General features: G+C 42.4%; 1 long non-coding RNA gene across 1 annotated transcript; it reads right to left on the bottom strand.

Moving 5' to 3' along the window:
• Positions 1-5,237: 5,237 nt before the first annotated feature.
• On the bottom strand, positions 5,238-12,486 carry LOC143441927 (uncharacterized). The gene is made up of 4 exons (XR_013109680.1): positions 12,089-12,486; positions 9,973-10,095; positions 6,810-6,904; positions 5,238-6,066 (listed from the first exon to the last, which is right to left on the bottom strand). It is a non-coding gene; the product is annotated as an uncharacterized LOC143441927 (long non-coding RNA).
• Positions 12,487-15,630: the final 3,144 nt, after the last annotated feature.

Here is a 15,630-nt window from a genome sequence, read left to right on the forward strand (position 1 = left end):
CAAGAGGGTTGCTGTGGCCATTCAGAGATGGGTCACTCTTCTGGGTCATTCACTAATAACCCAGGTAGATGGCGGGGAAAGTGAAGGACAGGAGGAGGGGAAGGCAGGGCACAGCCAGCATACCCGGGCAAGTCATGGAGTAGAATGACTAAGTGACCTGCTTCTCAGAAAGCAACTGGAAAGCAGGAGGCTAGGGGTTGTGGTGGAGCACACGGGTCCACAGCCAGTATACACCACCCTGCACTGACCCCTAGGAGAAAGCAAGTTCCATTGAGGGTTTCTGCTAAAGCGGCTATTTTTTACTTAAGTCAAAAGCTCTGTCTTTTTTCTTTTACTTTTTTCTGACTTTTTTAGACATGGTCTCATATTGTTCAGACCAGCTAAGGATGACTTTGAGCTTCTAGTCCTCCTCTCTCTACCTCCTGTGGGCTAGAACTACAGACATCCCCTACCATGCCCTGACTAAACCCTGGGCCTTGTGAATATTACACAAGTACTCTATAAGCTGAACCTGTCCCAGCTCTCAGCACGTAGGTTGTTTTTTTGTCTTGTTTTGGTTTTTTTTTGTTGTTGTTGTTGTTGTTGTTTTATTTTATTTTCTTTGGTTGTTTTTTGTTTGTTTGTTTTTCTGGGTTTTGTGGAGTTTGGTTGTTGTTGTTGTCATCGTTTTTATCCTTCCAAGGAAGAGGCTATGATGCAGTGGAGAGAGAGATGGATGAGAGACAGTCCCAGGCAGCTAGTAGGTGCTCAGCAAACACAAGTAATGGGAACACAAAGCGTGAGTCACTAGGACACAGTCCCTGGTGCTTTTCTTCTGGATGTTCAAGAAGACATGCGAGTTAAAGATCGTAGAGTTTATAGCAGTATCTCATGGGCTGTAAATTTCAGCAGTGCAGTCTTAAAAATCACCACTGCCTACTGAAAATCCATTAAACTCCATTCATAGTCCAGAAACCAGGGAGAGAAAAAAAATCCTGCCGCTCCTGCCTGTGACTTCTCCTCTGCTCGCCTTACCATTTCTTCAACTTTGTTCCAGAAAAAATCTCTAGGGAAATGAAATTAAGCCGTTTCCCAGATTTACTTTTCAAAATTAGTCCTGGGCTGGCCTTCAACAAGGCAAACACATTCTGTGCAGTCAGGGAAAGAACAGCACTGCATTCCTGGACCAAGGCTTGGAGCCCACAGAGCCAGACAGGCTGAAGACAGGGATGTGTGTTTTGTAGCGACTGCTGCCTTCAAGGCTGCTTGTCCGGAGGCAGAGACCTCTCTCCCTGTGCCCTGGTTGATCTTTACCCTTCCCTGCTCTTAAAAGTGGCATATGTTTACTTTCCCTGCTTGTCCGGGCTGGGAGATTGTTTTTCAAAATCACTAAATCAGGCCATGGTTTTACATAAGTGTCCAGAGACTGTCACTAGAGTGATACAGTGCCCCATCTAAATGTCCCCCTTCTTGGAGTCTTGAGATGCTGTGGCCTTTCTTGACACAGAAGCGGCCTGCCACGGTGAGTCAGCCATCAGGGGCCCTGCTTGCCAAGGACTTGATGGCACAATTTGCCTGGAAATGAAGAAATTTCATTCTAAATCTGCATATTCATCATTCTAGGAAGATAAACACAGTGTGAGAGTAACTAAAATATTTAATAGTCAACATTTAATAATTCCCCAATCATATGTGGGACAAGTTCTCATACTGAGGGCATGGCCATACTCATACATATGAAATTATGCAGGCAGTGGTCAGGAAAGTTCCCTTTCGTAATAGATTGTCTTTCATTCAACGTGGGTTTCAACAGTTGCCCCAGGAGAAAATAACACCTACCCTGTCCTTGCCTTGTAGCCCAGAGGCTGTGGTATTTAGCAGTCCTGGAATACCCTGTATCCAAGAGTTTCTTATCTCCCCATCCCTCAAGGATCTTTGCTCTGGTTTCTCTCCCTAAAAACAGACAGCAGCAGGAGCAATTTAAAAAAATTGTGGACAAAGTAAACCAGCTGCATGAATTTGGATCCTAGTCAGGTAAGAATGATTTTAGAAGTAAGTCTGCGTCTAAAACAAATCCTTAGCCTGTGGCTTCGGACGTGAAAATGTAGCTTATTGGTTCCTGCAGGGGCCAAGGAGAACATTTGAAGAGGCAAGTATCCACTGAAGCTTCTTCTACTGGCAAGTGGGTGGATTTCCTTTTTGTCCATTCATTTACTTATTTTGTTTGAAGGGCTGGCTGAGTGGTTGGTTTTCAAGACAGGATCTTACTTATATAGGCCAGGCTAGCCTCGAACTTGTGATCTACCCGCCTCTGCCTCCCCCATGCTGAGATGACAAGCCTGTGTTATCACACTCAGTTCACATGGTCTCTTCTTATTTATGTTATTTATCCATGAGATACCTATTTACATATTATTTTGCACTACTAAAGTTGGGAGCTATTGAAACTAGGGTCTTGTACATGTTAGGCAAGTGCCTAACCACTGAATTATGTGATATTCCTTTTTTTTTTTTCCACTTTTTTCTTTGAGACAGTCTTACCAAGTTGCCTCAGCTGGCCCTGAACCTGTGTTCCTCCCACCTTAGCCTCACGAGTAACTGCTATTACAGGCCTCCACTTCCAGGCCCAACTCCAAGTTTTCTTAATGTTTTTAAAAGGGATACATTTAAAGGCATGACTTGCGAGCCACCTCTGTAGACTCTCTCCACAAATGCCACTTATTTTCCATCACAGAAGAAATTAGCAAAACCTAAACCGATCCCTCTTGCAAAGACATTATTCAGTGGTAACAAGTCCCAATGTGAAGAATCCAGGTTTCCTTCTGTCTACTCATATGGCCGTTTTCCCAACTGTTTCACACATGCTAATGGAGTGTGACAAGCACTGCGTGCACATTTGGCTCAGTAGAGGGTCCAACATGAAATGGCTCCACAACGACAAGCCTCTAATCATCCCTAATCTACCGCTGCTTTGGGGCGGGGTGTCTTCGCTGTCATGAGTGATTTCAGAGTAAAGATGGGACAGACGTGACAGATTCTTTATCAGCGTCAAAGTCTTTTGTGGTCAAGTCCAGTAACGTTAAAACAAAACGCCCGGTAGATAGCAGAGATATGGTGTCATTATGGGATTCCCTCCCGGGCAATGTTTTTCAGTCAGCCTATGAAAAGAAAAATGGAATAAGGGCTAAAATCAAAAGATGGCGCAGCAGAAGTCTAGGCAGTTGTGTGTGTGTGTGTGTGTGTGTGTATGTGTGTGTGTGTGTGTGTGATTCAGACAATGTGAATGATGGGGTGGGGGCACAGCAATTACTCTTGCATTCATGTTAAAATAGAACAAAGAGAGATTACCAACAAAGAAAGCCAGGACCTAGGGGGAGGGGACTGAATCTCAATGGGCTTTTAATTTCAGGAAAAAGGATACTGTCACTGAAAAGCATAGGACCCTGCGTGTACACAGGAGACACCACAGGGACATGCCCTGCCTTACTGGTTCAGTTCATGAAGTTTCCTCATGCTTTTTTTTTTCTTTTTTCTTTTTTCTTTTTTCTTTTTTCTTTTTTCTTTCTTTTTTTTTTTAGTTGACTTACACAGTTCATCTTCTGGATCCCACTGACTTTATCAGCAGTCCCAAAAGCTAACAAGTGGAAACCACCTTAGAAGTAACAGAATCCGAACATCTCTGAGCCAACTCCCAAGTAGTCTCTGAGACAGCGAGAGTTGTTTTCTCTTAGTGGAAAGAGTTTGCTCTGCTTTCTGAGTTGCAGCTCTGCAGGCCCGCACAAAGCTCTGCCTCGGAGGACACTCTCCTTCATTTACCACGTGGCTCTTCCTCAAGCAGAGGCCCCAGTGCACATGTGAAGGACAGGCCAACTTGTCTCTCGATCTCTACCCCAAATAAGGTAGCCAGCTACTTTCATGATCTGAACTGTGCCAGCTCAAAATCTCAGAACACAGCTGTCCAAGCAAGGCTCAGTGAGAGAAGCTCTGGTGCTTTTGGGAAAACACACTCTGGGATAACACAACTCTCACCAAGACCACAGGCAGATGTGGAAGGAAGCACTCTGCCTGTCAGACCCTAACCCAGAATTGTTATTTGTTATGCCGTAAATTGGAGAATGACTATAAAAGAACAGATTGTACTATGCATCCTGAGTCGGGGCCTTCAGATTAGACAGCTAATGACTCTGTCTATTTCAGTATTTTATCTGATTTTTTTTTCTTTTTTGTACTCATTTAGAAAGTTGGTGCTTTAGTGTAATTGAACTTGGTGAAGCTAAAAATGTCCAGGACTTTTTAATAAGGTAGCTTTCAGTATTAAACTTTGGGGTCTGTTTTTCTCCCAAACAGGCACTTAACTCCCATTAGCACTAAAGATCAAGAAAAAAAAAAAAAAAAAACCATATATCTCTGTGTCTCTTTGTACCCAGCTCCAAGGGGAGGGGAGCAAGAAAGGAAGAGGGGAAAGAAAAGGAACAACGGGGGAGGGGTAAATAAAAGGAGAAGGGCTGTAGGTTCATTTACAATGCAGAAATTAACAACTAGGGTGCCTAAATTCCAGGGAGTGTCCGCTTTTGCAAAGCAAGATGAGAGAAAAATGTCGAAACCATTTTGAATAATAATACCCCAGCCATGGTTTCCTGAGAATTCTGTTTCTCCTCCGTTCCCTGGTATATACATTAAACCTATTTTGTACTTGTTATGGACATAATGACTCTAGACAACATAAGAAAATTTCATGATTTTTTTTCTTATCATTTTTACTTATCTTCCCGTGAGCCAATTTATGCAGCTTAAACCATTGCTAAAGAAGATGCATCAAAAATTGTCCGTAATCATGACGAATAATAGCACAAAATGTTCGCCAGAAGCTGCTTTCTTATCATATTTTCATTAAAACATCTTTTCACCTGCCTTGCTTTGCCCATGTCTGGAACTTGCGTTGTAATCAGTCTTATTAACTGAGAGCATAAATATGATTTATTATGGTCTGATAATGGAAGCTACGTGGACCCAGAGAAGGGCTATATTGTCCTCTGATGAAATAGCTCTTTTCTCTCAAATGGAGAACTGTATCAGGAGAACATGCAGAATGCAGTGAGTGATTATTTCCTCGGGGTGAGTGATGGAGAGACCGACAGAAAATCTCCTTGTTGACCATGACAGCCGCACAGGGTCCCCAAACCTCCCCGAGTTTGACAACCTGCAGACACTCTTGATGAACTGTATTCTTCTGTCAGAGACAGCCTGTCTGTGAGGAGAAAAGAGACCTTTATCACCGAATCGGCTATTATTGTCTTGATCTTTTATAAGCAATCACTAATGCACATGAATACAATATCCTTTCACTGAAGTGCCACGCATAACAGAAATGTAGTTAAAGGGTCCTCTCCCCAGCTATGTAAATGTCCTCATGCCATAATTAAGAGAGATGGTTTTGACTGATAGGGGAAAGGAAGAGTAATCAGATTGTTTTAGCATCATCTCCTTATTTTAAAGACTTTCCACCTGAGGCAAAGAACATTTATGGTAGATATACGAAACTAGGTCAATTCCAAGTCTTAGGCTAAAAGGAAAAGCAGTTTTGAATATGGTGTTACTGTTATAGTTTTTATTAAACATGCAAATGGCAGCTGGTTTTCAGCCAAGAGTGATTACTATGCTGATAGGCCTAAGAAGAAAATGAGTGTGCCCCTCAAACTCCCCGTCTGAGGGTTTCGGCAAGAACAAAGACCCATTAATAAACAGTATACTCACACAAATGGGTCCTTGAGTCCCAAGAAAAGTCTCCAATAAACTCCCCACTTACCCATCTCCAAGAGTCTAAATAGAACCCCCAAACACCGCACCAGTTCATTTTTTCAATTAATAAATACATTTGAAGGCGAAATATTTATAATTACTAAGCAATTAGATATACTTCCTTTTTGTGATCCCTGGGAGCTGTCTCCATGTCTGAGCTGTGAAGAATAGTGGAGCCATGTGGATTTGGTGGCAAGAGTTTCCCCAGCTCACAGATAAAACCCAAACCAGGTTTGAGAAAGCAACCTAGTCTAAGTAGGCCAGAAGCTTGAAGCTCAGTTTCAGGTGCTGGCAGAAAAGAAAAAAGGGCATAGCCCATAAACATCTTAATCTATCCTCAGCAACATACAATACTTAAATTTTCATTAACCTCCTGACATAAGGACCCAGAGTAACCCCCACACCATCCACTAATGGGTTTTACATTGCCAATTACTGGAGAACACTCCAGCGCACTGGTGCCGAAGGGTTAATCGTTAGTTTCACACCACTGGGTGGTCAGAGTTGGAAGAGCAGACCCTGAACCCAAAGGGTAGATAGTAGGGAACTGGAGGTCAGGGCAAGCTCTCTCTGCAAGGAAAGCTATGGGGCCATGGCAAACTGCCTTGATGTGATTTGAATATTATACACATGTACAGGCACAGGCGTGCATATGTGCCTGTATACGTACATGTCTGCACCCAGAAAAGCATCACCAGGTTGGTCTCTCTGTCCCATCAAAGCTAGATTCGACCAGAGAGAAAAGAAACATTCTCTCTCTCTCTCTCTCTCTCTCTCTCTCTCTCTCTCTCTCTCTCTCTCTCCTCTAAGTCATGGTTTTCCCATGGGAATGAAAAAAATGTACCATTTCAGAGGCGGCTGGGTTTTGAAAAGTGTTTGATCTCCCTTAAGAGAGAGATCTCTGAAGTTCTGCCAACTGGTGATTATCTGTATGAATGAGGCTAAGAAACGGAATGGGTAGATGCAACTCACAGATAATCTTCAAACTCCTGTTGGGTCTGTATTTTAGTTTGTTTCTGCACAAAACGTACCAGAGCAATCAACAAACAGAGCTGATTGGATGTTTCCCTTCTCCTTTTATGGTCAATCTTGTACTTGTCAACAGAGAGAGGAAACTGTCAAAACACTGGCAACAAGAGAGGAAAGGAAAGAAACTAAATTCCCAGATAGTCAGCAAACCGGATAATCTGTCCCTGAATAGCTGAGATGAATCTCATTTTAAAGGTAATATAAAAAAAGACCCTGAGACTGTTCCCCATCTTCCAAAGGCACCTTTTCCCTCAGTCCCAAGACAGCTAACAGAAGTACAAATAACCACAACCAAAACCCACAGGAGAAAAAAAAACAAAGGGAAGTGACATCCCATCCACATGTTCTTCACCTACTCCATGCACATTCTAGCTTGGACCACTTTCCAGGAGACATGAAGGCAAAGGAGAGCAGACAGAAGTGGGATGAGAGAGTCTGTGATCTGTGTGGCCGAGAGTGACAGAGTGTTTCCCGTCCGCCCTGGCCTACAACTCTAGGAATCCATACAGCTCATTTAAAAATACACATAAAAATGAAAGTCAACGTCCTCAAAAAGGATAACATAGATTCAGCACATTATCTTTTCTTTAGCACAAAATTCACTATTCCTTGCACACCCCAAATGCTCAGGTTCATTTGGGACCAAAGCAAGAACCTGCGGCTGAATGCGATTATCCATGGTTCTTCCACTCACACAAGCGTTTGCGGATGTTCAGTTAAGGAGAGAAAAACTCCTAAGGAGCCCATGGTATGCACAGTCTCTGCTCAGTTGTGAAAATGCATGTCCATAGTTTTGCTTTAGAAATGAAAATCTAACAAAGTGATTAGCATTTAAATATCACAGAAAATGTCTCCATTATCCCCAGTGGCAATCATGGAAACTGGATCAAATTCCTCCAGTCTCTCCTCTTTTACCTTCCAGTGCCAAGATGCTGAGACAAAACATTTTGGCAGAACTTAGCTGGGTTCAGGGGTCAGGGCTGGGGGAGGAAGTAAGGAGAAGGAAGATTTCTTCCTTCAGTCAGAAAGGATTTTCTTCTTTACACACACAAAGTAACAAGGGCCAGAACCTGAAGACCAGGAATTCTCTGCCTTGTGTGATGGGAGTCAAAGGAGTCTTTGTGTGTGATTCTTTGCTTCCCAATTGGTCCTGACAACAACATCAGAAGGAACAGATACTTTAGTTTGACATCTGGAAAGAGGCATTTCTCTAAGCACATTATATACACACACACTCGCACAAACATTTATACACACAAACTCACACACACCCACATAAACATTCATAAACATATATATATATATACACACTAACACTCACACATTTACACACAAACATTCACACAGACACTCACACAAACATTCACACGCACTCACAAACACACACACACACACACACATACAAACACACACAGGAGACCCTGAACTTAATTACTCAACATCTCATAGTCTTAGAGATTGGTATCCGTCTGATTGGTATCCGTTGAGGAACGGAACTACCTCCATTAGGACTTAAATGGATGCAAGTTGTATACTTGAACATCAATAAACTAATAGTCAAAATAAGTATATTGCCTGAAAACTGTCATCCCCTCCATGGTCATTAAATTGCAAAGATCATTATGCAGAATATACATTAAACTATCAAATGGGAATTAAAATTTTCACCAAAATATAGAAGGATTTTGGATGTTCAGAACGAAATATCAGGAGTTAGTGAGTGGTAACAGCAGTCTCCTTTGCTTTCAGAGAAGTGTGTATCAAATCCTCATATGTAGTGAGTCCTTTGATATTCTAGATGGTTTGAATGGGAACACAGTGAGGCCACTGTAAGACAGAAAGCATGCTAAAGAACAGGATCATGACATTCATGGAATTTGGGACTTCTACCCAATATTCCTAGGATATACCCACCCCTGCCTGTTTCTACTGCCACTTTGGCCCAAAGAGAGATGAAGTTAGAGTAGAAATAAGGAGCTCATAAGCACTCGGTGGCGAGGTGAGCAAGGATGACGGAAGACAGAAGCAGTACTTAGGTGGGTAGGCGCTAGGAGAACATTAGTAAGTGTGACCAGGCAAATAAAGTTACCTGAAAGAAATGCCTAAGACAAGACAGCCCATCTCCCTACCAAAACCACAGATGACCTATAGGTTACTTTAGTTGATCTATTGGCCGGATCAGATCCCGAGCCTCTTCCAAGCCTTTGAAAATGTCTCAGATTTTTTTAAATTGTATTTTGATGGCAATGGAATGTGAAAATCAACAAGAACAAAATCTACCCTATGCAAAAGCACTCGTCATTCTCCCCCTACCCAAAATATGACACGGATCTGCTTTTTATGGCCAAATGATTTGAGATTCCCAAACACATGTGAAAAACAAGATTGAAATATCGATTTTTTTTCTTGTTGATTTCCACGTTCCATTGCCATCAAAATACAATTTTAAAAATCTGAGTTTTTTTTTGTTTTTTTTTTTTTTTTTTGGTTTTTCGAGACAGGGTTTTTCTGTGTAGCCCTGGCTGTCCTGGAACTCACTCTGTAGACCAGGCTGGCCTCGAACTCAGAAATCTGCCTGCCTCTGCCACCCTAGTGCTGGGATTAAAGGCGTGCGCCACCACCGCCTGGCAATCTGAGATATTTTCAATGGCTTGGAAGAGGCTTAAGATCTGATCTGGCCGATAGATCAACTAAAGTAACTTACAGTTCACCTGTGGTTTTGGTAGGGAGATGGGCAGGCTGTCTTGTCTTAGGCATTTCTTTCAGGAGTAAGACTGCTTAAGCCTCTTAGTGGAAGTCTCATTTGGAAGTGGGCATTTACAACAATTGAATGGTGAAAAACATGGAGGCATTCTCCATGGAAGTACACAGTGGAGACCTGGCAAGGGCTTGGCTGAGTGGCAGCTGCTTTGGAAGGGGATCTGATGATGTGAGCATCAAAGACAGACTTCGACCTGTCATTATGCATTTATGGCTGGCTCCCCTCTCTTTCTACACCTCCTTCTATGCAGATAGATAGGTGATAGATAGATAGATAGATAGATAGATAGATAGATAGATAGATAGATAGATAGATAGATGACAGATAGTCAGATCTATTCACCTGCTATTCTAGATTTTTACTATCAGTTTACACTGAAATCTTAAAAACATGATGTTTCTTACCATTTTCTCCTACTCTTTGTTCCCTTTCTCATCACATCAATTAAGATTTTCTCCAGCTGAAGCAAGTCTAGGAAGAGGGTAACCATTGCTGGTCCATTCCACAGTTTGCAGAAATAGTGGTTGCTAAAACAAACAAAACTGGAAGTCAGGCCAAGCCAAGGGAAAGGACGGTATTGTAAGTGGGGCTCAGAGTCAACACTGAGGAAGAGTATTATCCAATCTCCTGATCTTTGAGCGCTAGTCCAAGATGTCATGGATGCCCAGGGCAATGACATTTCTAAAGAGGCTCCAGCCGAGTTCTCAAATTCCTAACTGTATTCCTTTGGCTACAGAAAAATCAGGCCAAATGTGAGGCAATCTCATTTCCCTGTGACCTTGTAATCCCTTGTTCTTTTAAACGCTTCCTTGGGGCTTTGCCAAGGTCTTTAGTTTTCGTTCACTCCATCATGAAGGTTACATTTGTAGCTATAGCGAATTATGCTGATTAAAGTGACATTCTGTCATCTCCTTGAGAGCTCCATTCTTTGGAGACAGGATTGGCTATGCAGCTCCATCCTGAATGGAGAGTGGTTCTTCAGCCACAGTCATGGCTTCCAGACCACATCACTCCTAGAATGCTTTCCTCTTTTCTTCTTCTTCTTCTTCTTCTTCTTCTTCTTCTTCTTCTTCTTCTTCTTCTTCTTCTTCTTCTTCTTCTTCTTCTTCTTCCTCCTCCTCCTCCTTCTCCTTCTCCTTCTTTCTCCTCCTCCTCCTCTTCCTCCTCCTCCTCTTCCTCCTCCTCTTCCTCCTCCTCCTCCTCCTCCTTCTTCTTCTTCTCCTTCTTCTTTTTGAGTGGGGAAGGGTGGGACCGAGTGTAGTTTAGGCTTATGTCATGTAACTTAAGCTATATCCATGAGGCTGGCCTTGGAACACTTGATGAATACCTTTCGCCTCATCTCCCAAAATTATTGTAGGCATAAACCATACCATGTCTAGTAATCAGAACTACTTCCTAACTTCCCCTTCCTTCTTTTCTTCCATCCTTCTGTCCTCCCTGTTTCCCTTCATCCTTCCTTCCTTCCTTCCTTCCTTCCTTCCTTCCTTCCTTCCTTCCTTCCTTTTTGTTCAACTGCTTGCTTTGGTGGTTGGATTTTGAGACCCTGTCTCACGTGTATCCTTGGCTGGCCTTGAACTCCTCCTCTTCCTATCTCTGCACAGTAAGTACTAGGATTACAGGCATAATCCAGTGTATCCAGCCTTGCCTCCCACTCTTTGTACAAGTTTTAAACATATTAAATATTTAAGCAAAGTGTTTTATAACAGAGACTATCCTCATATTCACCATCTGTTTTAAAGTTAAGAAGGTAGGGCTCACCCACTTGGCAAAAATAAAAAGAAAGGATGGAAGGAAGAACTGTAGGCAGGAGTGTTTCTCTTCTGGGATTGTCTCTCAGGTGCAGATGGGTAATTTTGGCTGATTCCTGCTAATGGAGGAGGCACTGGGCAGAGAAAGCCAAATCTGCCCAAATTTCACCTTCTTCCAAAATCCTACTATTTGTTACTGAGACTACTCACAGCAGATGCCAACAAGCTGTTGTAGTCTATCTACAAACACAAATCTTCTATTAGACACATTAAGAAATCCTTATACAATTAGGGGGATGCCTCACAAGTAGAACAGTCTGCCTAATACAAACCATCAAAGTACATATATGTAAAACAGAACTGTGATCCTCTAGCACATTCTAGATATAAGGTAGCTGCAGGCATGGGTCACTAAGGTGCTGCAATGCTGTGACCTATTTCTTCACACCTCTGCTTTACTCTGTGTTGGTTTTAGTTTGAGGCAAGATTCTCATCCTGTGTGGTATAGCAAGCTACCAACAGCTTCAAGCTTACATGGACCTTTTTACAAAGGGAACCTAGAAAACAAATACCCCCTGTGGTTCCCAGAGAGCATGTCAATTCCTCAAAAGGAATCTTAAGATCTTCTTGGGTCACTTGTTGACCAAAGGGCCTCGTTATTTGATTGACATCCCTACCAGAGTCTCAAGGAATATGAAAAGGGTAGATCCCAAAGGAAAAGACCTTTTACCAGAAAAAAAAAAAAAAATCTCAACATTGAGATAGCACCTACCTTCCCCTTTGCTCCAAGTCCCACAATGCATTTCTGCACGGAGAGCAGACTATGCACAGGCTGTGTGGATGAGTAAGAGCGGCTTCCAATGGTTTCTTCATTGCTGTAACTGGCCATCATGTAAATAAGTAGTTACTGACTTGAGAACTCACTATTTACTCAATAACCCTTGATGGGAAACCATGATCCCTTCACACACTATTACAGAAGTACATAATTACAGGCTTTTCAAACGGTTACTTCTTTTAGGCATTTGCCTGTAATAGCTCCTTCAAAGCTGTTAAGCTCTTATCATTTGAAGACCAGAGTAGAAAATATTTAGTTCACTCCTCATTGACCTAATAGAGAACAGGTTCATGCCTAAGATGATGCCATCCTCCTGCCGAGAACACATGGTCAGGCTTGGGCTATTTGGTTAGGAAATCCAATTGCCATCAGATGACATTCACCTCATTTAGTAATTAAATATTGACACTGAATGATCAGAGGTCACTCTTTCTTCAGTCCCTCCCTAAGGCAATCTTGTCCTTACTGCTTGCCCTGACATGATTTCTATCTAGTGGCATTTCCTATGGAAGGAAAATGCCAGGAGGTCCACTGGTTCCCATGCATCTCATTCTTAAGCATGAGACATAATTCTTATTTTGATGCAAAATGAGCTTTTATGCACGACGAACGTTTTATACCTGAAGAGGAAACCAGAGCCAGGATCAGGGGATTCAGGCACCTGTTCCCATCATAGCAACAATGTCATGTGGTATATGCTGCCTTGTAAAGTACAGATGCCCCTCAACATACAGTGGAGCCACATCCTAAGAAATCCATCACAGGTCACAATTGCCCTGAGTTAGAAATGCAATCCCTATACCTGACCTACTGAACATCACAGCTCATCACAGTACCCTGGATAGTGTTGGTCCTTTGTCTCTGTGGCCGTGTGGCTGATCTTGAGCTGATCACTGCCACTGTCCAGTGTCACAGTAGCATCACACTCCACCTTACCAGCCTGGACAGAAAGGTCAAAATGTGTAATTAGATTTCTACTACAAACATATTGCTTTGCACAATGGTCGAGTTGAAGTGCGGTAAGTTGAAAATGAAGGACTCCCTGTGTATACCTTAGTCTTCTCTGGATGCAAGGACAAACTGCTTTAAACTAGTTAATTTATAGAAACAGAAATTATCACTCATAGTTCTAGAAGATGAAATATCAAAGATCCAGAATCATAGAATGGATGTCTAGGCAGGGCCCATTCCATTATATATCATATGTTCTACATGTCACCAAATGGTGACTTAGGGAAGAACACTCCCCAGCCTCCTTCTAAAAGTCTTAATCCCCCTTTTCAGGGTCCCACTCTCAGGGTCTGGTTGCCTCCTAAAGGCCCTGCCTCTTGGTAGTATTAATCGGGGGGTTAAGATTCAACATAGGAATTGGAGTGGCACACTACATTTAAATCATAATATTATTTAATATATTTGACTCAATCATTACAGTTAATGGTCTCACATTAAAATTACTTGGATAGCATGTTTCAATGGATCTCAAGATTCATAATCAAATCTGTGAAGGTTTCAGAGATTGTACATCATGGCTGGTTGGATCTCTCCAAGAAGCCATCAAGTTTACGGGACCCATCTCCAGACAAAGAAATATAGGCAACTAATGATTGCTGCTGCAAGAGGAGAGTCAGCCTTTCTCAGGGAAGAATCCCCTAATTGGTTGTCCAATAACAGAGCGGTCAGCCCTGAGATCATATGCTCCTAAGTCATCCTAAACATACTCAGAATGTTGTATGTATGGAATTGTGTGTCTGTGTGTATGTGTGTCTGTCTCTCTATCTCTCTGTCTCTCTCTGTCTCTCTCTCTGTCTCTCTCTGTCTCTCTCTGTCTCTCTCTCTCTCTCTGTGTGTGTGTGTGTGTATAAAACAATAATAATCAAAAAGATGTCATCATTTTGAGAGAAAATGGGGAGGAATGGGAGGATCCGGCGGGGCGGGGGGGGGGGGGTCAAAGGAGGACAGAGAAGAGGTTGAAGTAATATAATTATACTTTAATTTTTTAATTAAAAAGGTAACTATTAAGTATCTAGAACACTGTCAAAGTTACCTACCACATAAGATGAGGGGATACAAAGATAAAAATAATGTTCCATCACACTTGCTTGCCTACAGCAGAACTTTCTGACTACAAACCAATCCCACCATTCTCAGAACCCCGTCTCTGGTCTTTCTCATCCAGAACATCTCCCCAAGTCCCAACACGCAGCACCTTTCAGCCATCTGGCTTTGCTACCTTTCAGCAAAAACTCTCTCTCCTTTTCCTTACTAAAGGGTTACCTCTTCAACGAAGTTCACCGTGACTCATCTAGGAAGAGCTACTGTTTCCAAAATACATTCTATAAAGATCAGTACCATACCACATTCACTTGTTTGGGTGCAGTATTTTTGCACAGGACTTTCCCTGCCTCATTATACTGTGAGCTTTCTAAAGGTCAAGATTAGATGTTTCACGGCTCTCTCCTCAGGGACCACCCAGAGTGCTGGCACAAACAAGTTAGTAGGTCAGTGGTTCTCAACCTGTTGACCATGACCCCTTTCACAGGGGTCACACATCAGATATCCTACATATCAGATGTTTACATTACAATTAATAACATTAGCAGAATTACAGTTAGAAAGTAGCAACAAAAATAATTTTTGATGTGAGGGGTCAACCCAACAGGAGGAACTGTATTAAAGGGTCACAGCATTAGGAACATTGAGAACCACTGCTCTAAGTAATTTTCTTTTTATTTTCTTGTTTGTTTGTTTGTTTGTTTGTTTTGAGACAGGGTTACTCTGTATAGCCCTCGATGTCCTGGAACTCACTCTGTAGACCAGGCTGGCCTTGAACTCAGAAATCCACCTGTCTCTGCCTCCCAAGTGCTGGGACTAAAGGCATGTGCCACCACTGCCCAGCTCTAAGTAACTTGTTTTGACTTCAGCCTCTTCTACAGGGAGAGACTATACTGCTTCTCTCTTGTCCTTTTCAGAATTTTAAGCCACAGGGGGAAAAACAACAACAACAACAAAAAAGACAACCCTGTGCCCCTCTCATTCCTAATCAATCAAGGATAACCATCACAAAGACCTTTGGTCACATCAGCATTTTAGAGGACTTGTAGAACAATTATGAGGTTTAGGGGTCCTAATACACAGAACCAACACTGTCAGACCACATTTAACAAAAGACCAACCTCTCATCTTCAGTGAAGCTCGGGACTACATAGTGTGTACCCAATAACAGAACGACTCACAAACAATCAGTTAAGTGAGTCAGGCTTTTGGCTCTCCAGTCCCTCAAGAACTTGCTATCTCCTGTGCCTAGGACTCACTTCTCCCACGGTTTCTTAAGGGTACCTCTCTGATTATCGATGCTTCTGCTCAAATATCACTCTAACAGAGAGAGCCCTACCCTGACCATGATATCAGAAACAGCACCTCTATTATCTACGTGGCTGGCTCTAATTCTTCAAAGAACTCAATGACCACCTGACATC

This window comes from Arvicanthis niloticus, chromosome 4 (genome assembly GCF_011762505.2).
Source record: "Arvicanthis niloticus isolate mArvNil1 chromosome 4, mArvNil1.pat.X, whole genome shotgun sequence".
Classification (NCBI taxonomy): Eukaryota; Metazoa; Chordata; class Mammalia; order Rodentia; family Muridae; genus Arvicanthis; species Arvicanthis niloticus.